Source organism: Erinaceus europaeus, chromosome X, assembly GCF_950295315.1.
Source record: "Erinaceus europaeus chromosome X, mEriEur2.1, whole genome shotgun sequence".
NCBI classification, from domain to species: Eukaryota; Metazoa; Chordata; class Mammalia; order Eulipotyphla; family Erinaceidae; genus Erinaceus; species Erinaceus europaeus.
Genome location: NC_080185.1, coordinates 101839291 through 101854090, shown reverse-complemented (window position 1 = coordinate 101854090; position 14800 = coordinate 101839291).

Here is a 14800-nt window from a genome sequence, read left to right as displayed (position 1 = left end):
GTTGCTATGCTATGCTATACACAGAAAACATAGTACTCATTGATAGAGCACTGGGAATTATGCTAGCTGTAGCAAACATGTAAGATGATAAGATATCTTTCCATACTGACTAGGCTATTGCATAATTCTATTGCTATTTTTTTATGGGGTGGGGAGTAGACCAGAGTACCTTTTAGCTCTGGCATATGTGGTGCTAAGTATCAAACCATGAGTTTCAGCTTTGTAAGCCCTGTGCTCTCCTGGTGAATATCTCTCCACCCCATAACATTTTTTTTTTCAATTTTTGCAATACTTTTTTTTCTAGCCCTATTCTCAACTCTGACACCATCTTCTCAGACAATATCTTAGGTCACCTCCATGTTAACTATCAAGGTCAAGCAAAAATTACTGAAGCCATGGGCCCCTAGGAGCATACCCAAAATATCCCCTAGCTTCTTTCCACCCTAAGACCCCTGTTCTTATCTGCTCTATTCCTACTTTATGGTTATTGTTTATTAAAAAGTTGTCCTGATTTATATCTTACTGTCTTTCAGCCACCAAGTTGCAGGTACTACTATTAATCCATCCTGACTTCCTTGGACAGATGATGTTGCCAATATGTCACAGAACTCACCTCTCCAGAGCCCTACCTTACTAAGGAAAAAGAGAAACAGGCTGGGGGTATAGATTGATATGCCAATGTCCATGGCCTGTGGAGTAGCAGTTGCAGAAGCCAGAACTACTACCTTCTTCAGCCCATAAAGAATTTTAGTTCAGGGGGGTTGGGCAATAGTGCAGGTTAAGGACACATAATACTAAGCACAAGGATCCTGGTTCAGACCCCTGGCTCCCCACTTAAAGGGGGATCACTTCACAAGCAGTGAAGCAGGTCTGAAGGTCTCTATCTTCCCTACCCTTTAAATTTCTCTCTGTCCTATCCAACAAAAATGGAAAAAAATAGCCATCAGGAGCAGTGGATTTGTAGTGCCAGCACCAAGCCCCAGTAACTCTGGAGGCAAAAAAAAAATTTTTTTTTGGTCCATACTCCCAGAGGGGAGAAATGTTAGGGGAAGATGACCAGAAAGCTTTGAACTTTAATTCCATCAAGACCTGGAGGAAGAAGATGAAAAAAAAAATAGACATTTGGAAGTAATCAAGAGGTTTAGGTATGACTTAGAAGGGAAAAGAAGGGACCATAGAAAAAAAGGGCAAATAAATATAATAGTCAACCATATCTGTGACCTTGGGAGAACCACAGTAGTTTCCAATGGAAGGAATGAAGACACAGAACTCTGGTGGTGGGAATCCAGTATCAACTTATTCTTCCATTATCTCATAATTTTGTAAATCAGTATTAAATCACTAGTAAAAAATAATCACCAAAACAAAAACTGTTCTGGAGCACTGAAAAACTGCTATTTGGAGGTGTATTTGCTCAAGGAAACACATACTAGAATGCCAGATAGCTGGTTATGTCAGTGTTACTCCCCTTTTAGTCTCTCTTCTGATCCATTTTCTCTTCCTGCTCTGCCCACCATGTCTCATTTCCCTTACCACACTCCTTTTAAAGCCTTCTTGTCCCTTTACCGATACTTGTCATTTTCACTATTCTTTCTTATATTCTGCCTAGTACTTGACCCAGATTCTTGTTCCTTATCTCCTTGGCTGGACAATACTGAGATGCACAATTACACTGTAGTTGCTATTCTTCTTTCAGTTTTCCAGCTCAGAGAATTCACAGTTCTGACCCATGTACCCAACCCTACCCAGACAGGTAAGAAGGCTGGCTAGAGTCTTGCTATGTCAAGTGTGGAGTGAGGCCCAACAGTATCAGCATCTTCTGGGGTGTTGTTAGGAATGCAGAATCCTAGCCCTCTCTTCAGACTTGCTGCATACTAATCTATCTGAATTTTAACCAGAGGCCCATGGTGATTCTGTATGCACTTTAGAGGATTAGAAACACTAGACTATACCATGGGTCTTCTACCTTACTTTTAACAACTCAGCCTTCTCAGGTAAAGGAAACATTAGGTTCATCCACTTCAAACAGTAAGTCTGGCAGACTGACACACTAATAATTTTTACTGAGGACTGGGGCACTGTCATAACAAAATCAATTTTTCAAAGAAGCTGCAGTTTTTTTTTTCCAGCCTTAACCTTTCAAAGTCATTAAGGAATACAGCAAAATTTGAAGAGTAAATTCTTGAGCTTTTATTGGAGAAAGCTGTTGCCATACAGCTCATCTACTGTAGACCCACTCCCCACTCCCACAGTGGGGATGGCTGAAACCCACTTCACTTTCATACATCTTCATGGAGGTTGTCAAATGACAGCACACTGACACATCTTGGGAATCCTACTAGGATTTTCTAATAGGAAACCATGAAGGCAGGCCAAATAAAAAAGAGCTCTTTGACTAGCTGGAGTATAAGAAATTAACAAGAGTTACTACAATAAAACAGAATACTTGTAGATCAAACAAAGCTAATTTTATTAGACTCATTATAACAGTAGCGAGACCGTTAACTGGGTATAGTTTGCAATATAAAAGCTTTGGATTATTTTAGCTAATCCATAAATTTACTCCAGGAGAAACCATTTCTACTAACTATGCTTTTTTGTATTTTTCAGCAGTTAACTAGTGGAATCTCTGTGAGGGAATAAAAGATTTTTTGTGAAAGACACTGATATTCCACTGAAGTGCTTCCTTTGGGTAATTTTTAAATAATTTAGAGAAGTTAAGTTTAGTGTTTAATGGTAGCCAGATTGTAGAGGTTTTATATGTGACACAGCAGTTTTAGCATGAAACTTCTGGAAGTTTGGAAAACATCCCTCTCATCTTTTTGTAGTCTACTCTCTATTATAGTATGAATTACTTTTTTATATTTATTTTATTTATTTATTCCCTTTTGTTGCCCTTGTTGTTTTATTGTTGTAGTCATTGTTGGATAGGACAGAGATAAATGGAGAGAGGAGGGGAAGACACAGAGGGGGAGAGAAAGATAAGACACCTGCAGACCTGCTTCACCGCCTATGAAGCGACTCCCCTGCAGGTGGGGAGCCGGGGGCTCGAACCAGGATCCTTATGCCAGTCCTTGTGCCAGTCCTTGCGCTTTGCGCCACCTGCGCTTACCCCGCTGCACTACAGCCTGACTCCCCAGTATGAATTACTTTTAACAGTAACTTCCACTACTGCCTTGTTACTTACTAAAAAAAAAAAAATCACCATTAAAGTGACATGTCAGATGTGAATGTTTGCGCCTTTAATAATGCCTATGGTGGGGCTAAGAGATAGTTCAGCTGGTAGAGCATGTGATTTATCATGTGTGGGGTCCAAGTTTGAACTCTGGTGTAACATGGGAAGATAAAGTGTTATAAAGTTTCTCCCTCTCTATCTGAAGTGAAAGTCTGGGACCACTAGCAATGCTAACCAACAAACAATAAAATGGCTGTGAGGTAGCAACTATTGGCAGTCATTTTTTTTCTGAAAGGGTCAACAGATTGACTCTTCATTCAGTAAAGGAAAACGTTTCTCTCTCTAGCTTCACGTTTTGGGGGGTGCTTTATCAGGAGTAAATCTCACACTCCATTCCAGTAAACAATGTTGTGATCACATACCTGGGTACAGCTAAACCATAACATACTGTCAACATAATAACTGGTGAAGACTTAGCTGTGGACAAAGTCTAGGTTTTCTTCAGAAAATAGTATAAATTTTGAATAGCTGATAAAATAAGTCAAGATGACAGCCATATGTCAATCATTAACCACCTTCATTAATGTCTGTATCTAGAACATTGTTTTTGGAAGGTCTAATATTTTCCTCCTGCTCATCATAGGGTCCCTTGGAATACTTCCAAAATATGTGCTCTGAACTTTGGAGACAACAGACCTATAATAAGCCTCAGTAAAAAGCAGATATATTGGGGGTGGGGATTATCATCAGCTTGCCAGTTTCCTGGTGCCATGCCTCCATCAAGCTTTCAGATTCACATGATCTACCTTGGTCACTACTGCACATCTCACTAGAGAGTCCTGACTCTGACAGTTAACAGATCCATCTCTACACAAGGAGTCCTATTGATGCCCAAGACTGGCTGATGCTTTTGTGCCACTGGTTTACTTTTCCTTAGCAGAACTGCAACAAACCCTCATAGACTAACCATGGTCTCATAGAATGACACAAAGAGAATCCAGAGAACGCTTGTGAGAGTTTTACTATTGTGATTTTATAAAGTGTGAAATAATCCCACAAGTGGTTAAAATTCACAGAATGTGAGGTCGGATCTACAGGGATGCAAAAGTCACACAGGCTCCTAAGCTGAATATGGGCCCCAGATCACATCAAATTGATGGGGTTTACAGTCAACAATATTAATATACATTTCCATATTTGGGAGCTACTCTCTTCCCAGATCCAGATTTCTGGTCCTTTTCCAGCCATGACATCATCTCCCCAGACAATAACCAGGATCCCCCTACATATCAGATTTCAGGCTCAGGGAAAAAGAAAAAAACTAGTATAGCCACAGGTCCTTTGGAATATAACTAAAATATGCCTACTAGCTATCTACAGAAAGGAGACCCCCCAACTCTTCATCTGTACTACTCCAGGCTTTAGGTTCATGATTAGCCAACAACTTGTTTGGCTTTATATGTTAACTCTCTTTGCAGCTTCCAGGTTCCAAATGCTAGCATGATGCCAACCAGACTTCCCTGGACAGATGACCCCACCAAATATGTCCTAGAGCTCCGTTTCCCCAGAACCCTACCCCATGCAGTAAAGACAGAGGCAGGCTGGGAGTATGGACCGACCTGTCAACGCCCATCGTCAGTGGGGAAGCAACTACAGAAGCCAGACCTTCTACCTTCTGTATCCCATAGTGACCTTGGGTCCATACTCCCAGAGAGTTAAAGAATAGGAAAGCTATCAAGGAAGGGGATGAGATACAGAGTTCTGGTGGTGGGAATTGTGTGGAGTCCTACCTCTCTTATCCTATGGTTTTGTCAGTGTTTCCTTTTTATAAATAAATAATAAAAAAATTGAGAATTGGCCTTTGTGAGTGCCTGACTCAATGTAGCCAGCATGAGTGTATTAACTAAGTGTCTACTGGATTTTGACACTAATGAGAATCACAGTGAGCTGTTACTGGACTATCTTTGCAATGGCAATCAGCAATGTTTAATGCACACACTGAGAAAATGAACTTCACACCCCAGGGCTACATATACATTCATACCAACTTGCACATCTTGAGATCACTCTGCTGTGTTCTATTATCCTGATCATCCAGCCTCTCATAATGGAGTGATTTTCCAGGGGAAAGTTTTTAACTGCCTTATTCTACTTTACAAGAATGGTTTATCCTCTTCAAGATGTCATATATAGAGACCACGTACACACACTTAAACTGATACATAGTGGAGTGGGTTTCTCAGCCTCAATGCTATTGACACCTGGGGTCATGTAACTGTTCCTCTGGAGTTCTCCCCTGTGAATTGTACAATGCTTGGTAGCAATATACCTGGCCTCTAACCTCAAGATGACACTTGTACTTATACTCCTCTGTTGTGACAATCACAGTGCCAAGTGTTCCCTGGGGATCAAAACTGCCCCTAGCTAAGAACTGCTAATATGGAGGTACAGAGTTGCAGAGCATCTCTACACAACTAATTGCCAAAAGAAAGAAAAAAGTGAATGTTGCATGAATTAGAGATACAAATTATTGCTTGTTTTGGCTCCATAAATATTCTCCTCGACAGATATGAAGCTTATCCTGCTTGTGGGTATAGTTTGGAACTTTTTTGCAAGGCTTCAGTAATAAGCACTTTTTTCAACCATTCTTCCTTAATTGGGTGCTTTCTTCCTGTCTTTTTTTTTCTTCCAAGGACTTGATAATGGGGTTTATTGGTTGTTACTTTGTATTTGGCACAGAGACACTGCCAAAGGGGACGAGGCCTCCTAGAGTATTGAGTCTCAGACTTTAAAGTTTTTTTTTTATATTTATTTTATTTATTTTTTCCCTTTTGTTGCCCTTGTTGTTTTATTGTTGTAGTTATTGTTGTTGTTGTTGTTGTTGTTGGATAGGACAGAGAGAAATGGAGAGAGGGAGGGGAAGACAGAGAGGAGGAGAGAAAGATAGACACCTGCAGACCTGCTTCACCGCCTGTGAAGCAACTCCCCTGCAGGTGGGGAGCCGGGGTTCGAACCGGGATCCTTATGCCGGTCTTTGTGCTTTGCGCCACCTGCGCTTAGCCCGCTGTACTACAGCCCGACTCCCTGAGTCTCAGACTTTAATGTGAGTAAATATAATCTGGGGAATCTGGTTAAGAGGTTCTGATTCTCAAGATTTGGGGTAAGGCTTGCAGTTCTTCATTTCTAACAGCCCCCAAGTGATGGCCCTAGGATACACACTGACAGCTGCAAGGTCTTAACATACCGGCAGAACTGCGCATGCGTAAAATCAGATAGTGCTCCTGCCTTATTATAATCATCAATATGCCCTTGTGAAAGCAATTTCCTCTGTTGCTTTCAAAGAGCAATTTCTAAGTTACTTCTATTCCATTCATCAAAGAAAATGCACAGGTACAGAGAGGGCTGAAAGTGCCAGTGATTCCCAACCTCGGCTGCACATTATAATCATCTGATGACTTCTAAAAGTCTTAATGTTCAGATCACTCTCTGGGAAAACTAAATCAAAATCTCAGGGAGTGGAACCCAGCATCTAAAACTCTGCAGATGATTTGAGTGAGCAGTCACCTCTGAGAATCACTGCTTAATTCCACGGACACAAATTACGGTCTGTGGACCAGCTGCAGAAGCATACATGTTTGTCAGTAATGGAAAATATCAAGCCCCAGTCCAAACTCAACCAAAATCTGCACCTTAATAAGATCCCAGATGTTTATTACGAGCAACACTTAAGTTTAAGAAAGTACCATGCTAGATCGTTAAAATTAGTTTTTTAATCTCTATTTCAGATAAGTTTTTCTGTAGAAAGTTCCTACAGAAACAACAGTATGTTTTAGTACTTTTAAAGATGTTTTGCAAACAAGACAAGTTATAACATCAGTTCCAAAAGGAAAGAATAGAAAATGACCTCTAAAGATAAGTAACTTTGCTTTGCCTATGCAAATCATCTCCAAAAAAAAGAGGATTATTTGGCTGTAGAACAAGAAAAAGCATCAGTGGGCACCTGGAGCCTTGGTTTTATTAAGAAGAAGTCATAACACCAAATTAAACATTCTTTTTTTGTGAGCAGGATCCACAAACAAATATAATGGGAAAGTTCTGCAAAAGGTAGATTAGACATGAAGTGTAGCTAAGTTTCTTTCAAAGTCAAGAAAATTGAGAGAAATGTAGCAGGAGAGAAAATGCACTTTCTTTTGAATGTTAACCATTTATAAGGAGTGCTAACAAGTAAATGGACAGTTAGTGTGGAGGAGTAGTATTGGTCAAAGACAAAAGGCATGAATAAGTTTCTTATATGCAGACTATTAGAATTTAGGATAGGACTAGCAGTTTGGATGACAACATTTATCATTTATATGTATTAAAAAAACACAACTGTATAAGGAAGAATGCATGGGTGGGTGCATGGTTAGAATGCATCTGCAGAAACTCATCTAAACAAAACACCCCCACTGCAAGATTTGGTTAGCTAAGTAAGAGCTCAATATAAATCAGGATTAACTTGGCAGTTGAGAAATTCTTAGGTTGCTAGAATAGTAATATAGAATGTAAAGTAGGTAAGCTTGGTTGACTCTACTCTGGCATTAGAATTAGAATAGTAATTCTCTAGAAAACCATTGACAAGAATCATATTTTTATTGCCAAGAGAGTGTTTCTGTCTTTAAAAAACCCACCTTTAAAAAAAAAAGGATTTACTTATTTTTATGAGAAGCTGAGAATATGAGACAGCAGAACATGGCTCATTTCATGCATATGGCAGTACTGGGTATTGAACCTGAGGCTTCTGGGACTACAAAGGCATACTCTAAGTCCTGTGCTCTAATTTTGAGCTATCTTTCCAGTCCAAAGTATGTTTCCTTTGTTTTTAGTCACAGTTCATGTCTTTCTACCAATGTTGACTCAAAATACCCATACATACAATTTGAGTTCTTAAACAATATTATTAGGGGCTGGGCTGTGGCACTCCTAGTTAAGTGCACACATTACCATGTGTGAGAAGCCTGGTTCAAGCCCCTTACTTCCCACTTCCAGGGGACACTTCATGAGTGGTGAAGCAGGTCTACAGGTGTTTCTCTCTCTCTCCCTCATCTCCCCCTCTCAATTTTTATCTGTCCAATCTAATTAAAGAAAAAAATCGGTGTGGGGGTGGGGTGGAGATGGCCACCAGGAGCAGTGCTGGTACTGAGCCACAGCAATAACCCTGTAGGCAAAACAAAACATATATATGTTTTAATTAAAAATTTCAGTTTTTTTCAGAAAACACAATACAGATTCTAAATTGTGATCCAGAGTATATATTATTTTGCCATTTTGAACCCAATACTTCAAACCTAAATATATTTTAAAATACTAATCTCCATAGCCTTTGCTGATTCAAAGAAAACTATTAACTCTCATTAGAAAAACTCCATTTGGGGTTCCCGGAAGATGGCGGACTGAGAAGCTGCTAGTGGCGTGAGCTCCGATCACATCTTATGGAAACGGTAGGATTTTCTGCCTTTAGCAGGCCAGTCAATAAGGGGTCCTAGCGGTGACACCAAGGAGGTGACTATAACTTAATTTGGGTTAAGAATTAGAGTAAAGGTGGCACGGACTAGTGGGCGACTACTCCAGACTTCCCAGGCAGCAGCAGGCAAGGCGGGTGTGCCAGCACTCTCCACTGCCCGGGAAGGCGGCTCCTCCAGAGCGCTGCTGGGAGGCCGGCAGAGGACCTGGAGGGAGCACTGTAGCTCGGGGGCTTTCTCTTGGGAGTCTCCGGGGACCACCGCGACCCTGAGGGCGGATCTGAAGACTTTCTGAGTATAGCTCTCATTGGATCAAAGGACTTGGAGCTAGTTTTCATTTTTGAGAAATCCTTTAAAAAAGTCTGGGGGGGTGTCCCGGAAGATGGCGGACTGAGAAGCTGCTAGCCGCTGAGCTCCGAACACATCTCCTGGAAACAGTAGGATTTTCTGCCTTTAGCAGGCCAGCCAATAAGGGCTCCTAGCGGTTACACCAAGGAGGTGACTATAACTTAATTTGGGTTAAGAATTAGAGTAGGGAAAAAAGGGGGGAAAATTTTTTTTTCTTCCTTTTAATTTTCAAGCATACCTTCTTCCCGCCCCCCCCCCCAATAAGCAGTCCCTGGGGACCAGCTCCTAGCAGGATACCCCACACCACCAAACAGGGTGCTTTTCTGAATTCACTGATACACATTTGGGAATTTCCTTTCACTGCTCTTTAATTACAACTCTTTTTCTTATCTTCTCCCTTTTCTCTCTCTCGTCTCTCTCTCTCTTTTTTTTAATCTTGTCATACACTTCTTCCTTCTTCTTTGCCTTTCTGAATTTGTGAATTATTTTGGGGAAGAAATCTGACTCAGAGTGGACTCTCTATGTGTGTATCTCTGCTCTAGTTCCCTTTGCCCTCTTGTTACCCCTAGAATATACAGTGGATAGTAGATTTGCATAACTGTCTATTCTAGCTATCCTTTCTTTCTTTTCCCTTTCTTCACTGGGATTTGGTTACTATTTTTTCACGGACTGGAAAAATTGGCTAACTGGTAACGATTAAACTACTTCAATACTTACTTCAGTTGCTACTGTAATTCCTGAGGTTGGTGAGTGCAATTGTCATATAGGTATTTAGTACAGTGTTATTTGTACTCAAGACACAACAACTGAGGAACAACAGAACATAAAAAAAGAAACACATAAAAAAAAATGGGTAGATCAAAAACAAATAAAACTGCTACTCCAATGAATGAAGACAAGAGCCCAGAAGAAACTACAAATCAGCCAGAAGTAACCATAGATAAGAAAAGTATGCAAGCAATAATAAACTTATTAATCACAGAAATGAAAACAACATTGGAGGAAAGGAATGGCAGTATTAGGGAAACAACAGTTGAGACCCCCAAGGAAAATACTGATTATCTTGAGGCAATTAGAGAACTGAAAGCTGAAATAGCTGTAATGAAGAAAGAAGCTGAGGCAAGGGATAGCAGACTAACAGAAGCAGAAAATAGAATTAGTCAGACAGAGGATGAGTTAGAGAAAACAAAGAAAGAGGTTAAAGAGCTTAAAAAGAGATTGAGAGACAATGAAAACAACAACAGAGACATATGGGATGATCTCAAAAGAAGTAACATTCGTATAATTGGCCTGCCAGAGGAAGAAAGAGAGGAAGGGGAAGCAAACATTCTAGAGGAAATAATAGAAGAAAACTTCCCAGACCAGAATAACAGAAAGGATATCAAGATTCAAGAGGCCCAGAGAGTACCAAACAGAATCAACCCAGACCTGAAGACACATCATAGTCACAATGAGAAGAAGTAAGGATAAAGAAAGGATCCCAAAGGCTGCAAGAGAGAAACAAAAAGTCACATACAAGGGAAAACCCATAAGAGTATCTGCAGACTTCTCCACTCAAACTCTAAAAGCCAGAAGGGAGTGGCAAGATATCTATGGAGCCCTGAATGAAAAAGGGTTTCAACCAAGGATAATATATCCTGATAGACTTTCATTCAAACTAGATGGAGGGATCAAAACCTTCTTAGATAAACAACAGTTAAAGGAGGCAACCATCACCAAGCCGGCCCTGAAAGAGGTTCTAAAAGACCTCTTATAAACAAGAACATCACTATAATACTTGCAATATATCAGAGCAAACAAATTTTTTTTAGAACAATGGCACTACAATACATTAAATACATAATATCAATAAATGTCAATGGCTTAAACTCACCCATCAAAAGGCACAGGGTGGGGGGATGGATCAGAAAACATAACCCAACCATATGCTGCTTGCAAGAATCCCATCTGTCACAACAAGATAAACACAGACTTAAAGTGAAAGGATAGAAAACTATCATACAGGCTAACGGACCACAAAAAAGGGCAGGAACAGCCATTCTCATCTCAGACATGATAGATTTTAAATTAAATAAAGTAATAAAAGATAGGCAAGGACATTACATAATGATTAGAGGATCAATCATCCAAGAAGACTTAACAATTATTAACATCTATGCAACTAATGAGGGACCATCTAAATACGTCAAGCAGTTATTGAAAGAATTTCAAAAATACATTAATAGTAATACAATAATAGTGGGAGACTTCAATACCCCACTCTCACACTTAGACAGATCAACAAAGCAGAGAACCAATAAAGACACAAGAGAATTGAATGAAGAGATCGACAGACTAGACCTCTTGGACATTTTCAGACTCCCCCACCCCAAAAAACTGGAATACACCTTCTTTTCAACTCCACATAACACATACTCAAGGATAGACCACATGTTAGGCCACAAAGACAGCATCAATAAATAATTCAAGAGCATTGAAATCATCCCAAGTATCTTCTCAGACCACAGTGGAGTAAAACTAAACATGCTGCTTAAGAACCACTGGGTCAGAGACTCACTCAAGCAGGAAATTCAAATGTTCCTGGAAACAAATGAAAATGAAGACACAACCTATCAAAATATTTGGGACACAGCTAAAGCAGTACTGAGAGGGAAACTTATAGCCATACAATTACATATTAAACACCAAGAAGAAGCTCAAATGAACGACCTTACTGCACACCTCAAGGACTTAGAGGAAGAGGAACAAAGGAACCCTAAAGCAACCAGAAGGACAGAAAACACTAAAGTTTGAGTAGAAATAAACAACATCGAAAATAAAAGAACCATACAAAAGATCAATGAAGCCAAATGTTGGTTCTTTGAAAGATTAAACAAAATTGACAAACCCCTAGCCAGACTCACCAAACAAAAAAGAGAGAAGAATCAAATTAATAGAATTGTAAATGATAGAGGAGATATCACAACTGACGCCACAGAAATCCAGAGAATCCTGCGAAACTTCTATAAGAACTATATGCCACCAAGCTAGAGAATCTGGAAGAAATGGAACAATTCCTAGAAACCTATGCACTTCCAAAACTGAACGAAGAAGAACTACAAAATCTAAATGCACCAATCACAGACAAAGAAATTGAAACCGTTATTAAGAATCTCCCCAACAACAAAAGTCCTGGACCAGATGGCTTCACGAACGAATTCTACAAAACTTTCAGGAAACAGTTAATACCCATACTTCTTAAGCTATTCCATAAGATTGAAGAAACAGGAATACTCCCTTCCACCTTCTATGAAGCCAACATCACCCTGATACCAAAAGCTGATAGGGACAGAACAAAAAAGGAAAACTACAGACCAATATCTCTGATGAACATAGATGTCAAAATATTAAACAAGATTTGGGCCAACTGGATACAACAACATATCAAAAAGATTGTTCATTACGACCAAGTGGGATTCATCCCAGGAATGCAAGGCTGGTTCAACATCCGTAAGTCAATCAATGTCATTTACCACATCAATAAAAGCAAAGCCAAAAACCACATGATTATCTCAATAGATGCAGAGAAAGCCTTTGACAAAATCCAACACCCGTTCATGCTCAAAACTCTACAAAAAATGGGAATAGATGGGAAATTCCTCAAAATAGTGGAGTCTATATATAGCAAACCTACAGCCAACATCATACTCAATGGACAGAAGCTGAAAGCATTCCCCCTCAGATCGGGGACTAGACAGGGCTGTCCACTGTCACCGTTACTCTTCAACATAGTATTGGAAGTTCTTGCCATAGCAATCAGGCAAGAGAAATAAATCAAAGGAATACAGATCGGAAGGGAAGAAGTCAAGCTCTCACTATTTACAGATATGATAGTATACATAGAAAGACCTAAAGAATCCAGTAGAAAATTACTGGAAGTTATTAGCCAATATAGCAAGGTATCAGGCTACAAAATCAATGTACAAAAATCAGTGGCATTTCTTTATGAATACACTAAATCTGAAGAAGAAGACATCCAGAAATCACTCCCATTTACTGTTTCAGCAAAATCAAATACCTAGGAATAAAGTTGACCAAAGAAGTGAAAGACTTGTATGCTGAAAACTATGAGTTGCTACTCAAGGAAATAGTAACTGATACCAAGAAATGGAAAGATATCCCATGCTCATGGATTGGAAGAATAAATATCATCAAAATGAATATTCTCCCCAGAGCCATATACAAATATAACGCAATACCCATCAAAGTTCCACCAAGCTTCTTTAAGAGAATAGAACAAAAACTACAATCATTTATCTGGAACCTGAAAACACCTAGAATTGCCAAAACCATCTTGAGGAAAAGAAACAGAAATGTAGGCATCACACTCCCAGACCTTAAACTATATTATAAAGCTATCATCATCAAAACAGCATGGTACTGGAACAAAAATAGGCACACAGACCAGTGGAACAGAATTGAAAGCCCAGAAACAAATCCCCACACCTATGGGCATCTAATCTTTGATAAGGGGGCCCAAAGGATTAAATGTAAAAAGGAGGCTATCTTCAATAAATGGTGCTGGGAAAATTGGGTTGAAACATGCAGAAGAATGAAATTGAACCACTTTATCTCACCAGAAACAAAAATCAACTCCAAATGGATCAAAGACCTAGATGTTAGACCAGAAACAATCAAATACTTAGAGGAAAACATTGGTAAAACACTTTCCCACATACACCTCAAGGACATCTTTGATGAATCAAACCCAATTGCAAGGAAGACTAAAGCAGAAACAAACCAATGGGACTACATCAAATTGAAAAGCTTCTGCACATCCAAAGAAACTATTAAACAAACAGAGACACCGCTCACAGAATAGGAGATCTTCACATGCCATACATCAGACACGAAACTAATCACCAAAATATATAAAGAAAATATATAAAGAAACTTAGCACCAAAACTTAGCACCAAAAAAGCAAATGACCCCATCCAAAAATGAGCAGAGGATATGAACAAAACATTCACCTCAGAGGAGATCCAAAAGGCTAACAAATATATGAAAAACTGCTCTAGGTCACTGATTGTCAGAGAAATGCAAATTAAGACAACACTAAAATACCACCTCACTTCTGTAAGAATGGCATACATCAAAAAGGACAGCAGCAACAAACGCTGGCGAGGATGTGGGGACATAGGAACCCTTTTACATTCCTGGTGGGAATGTAAATTGGTACAGCCTCTGTGGAGAGCAGTCTGGAAAACTCACAGAAGGCTAGACATGGACCTTCCATATGAGCCAGTAATTCCTCTCCTGGGGATATATCCCAAGGACTCCATAAGACCCAACCAAAAAGAGGTGTGTACTCCTATGTTCATAGCAGCACAATTCATAATAGCTAAAACCTGGAAGCAACCCAGGTGCCCAACAACAGATGAGTGGCTGAGAAAGCTGTGGTATATATACACAATGGAATACTATGCAGCTATCAAGAACAATGAACCCACCTTCTCTGACCCATCTTGAACAGAGCTAGAAGGAATTATGTTAAGTGAGCTAAGTCAGAAAGATAAAGATGAGTATGGGATGATCCCACTCATCAACAGAAGTTGACTAAGAAGATCTGAAAGGGAAACTAAAAGCAGGACCTGATCAAATTGTAAGTAGGGCACCAAAGTAAAAACCCGGTGGTGAGGGGTAGACATGCAGCTTCCTGGGCCAGTGGGGGGTGGCAGTGGGTGGGAGGGATGGGTCACAGTCTTTTGGTGGTGGGAATGGTGTTTATGTACACTC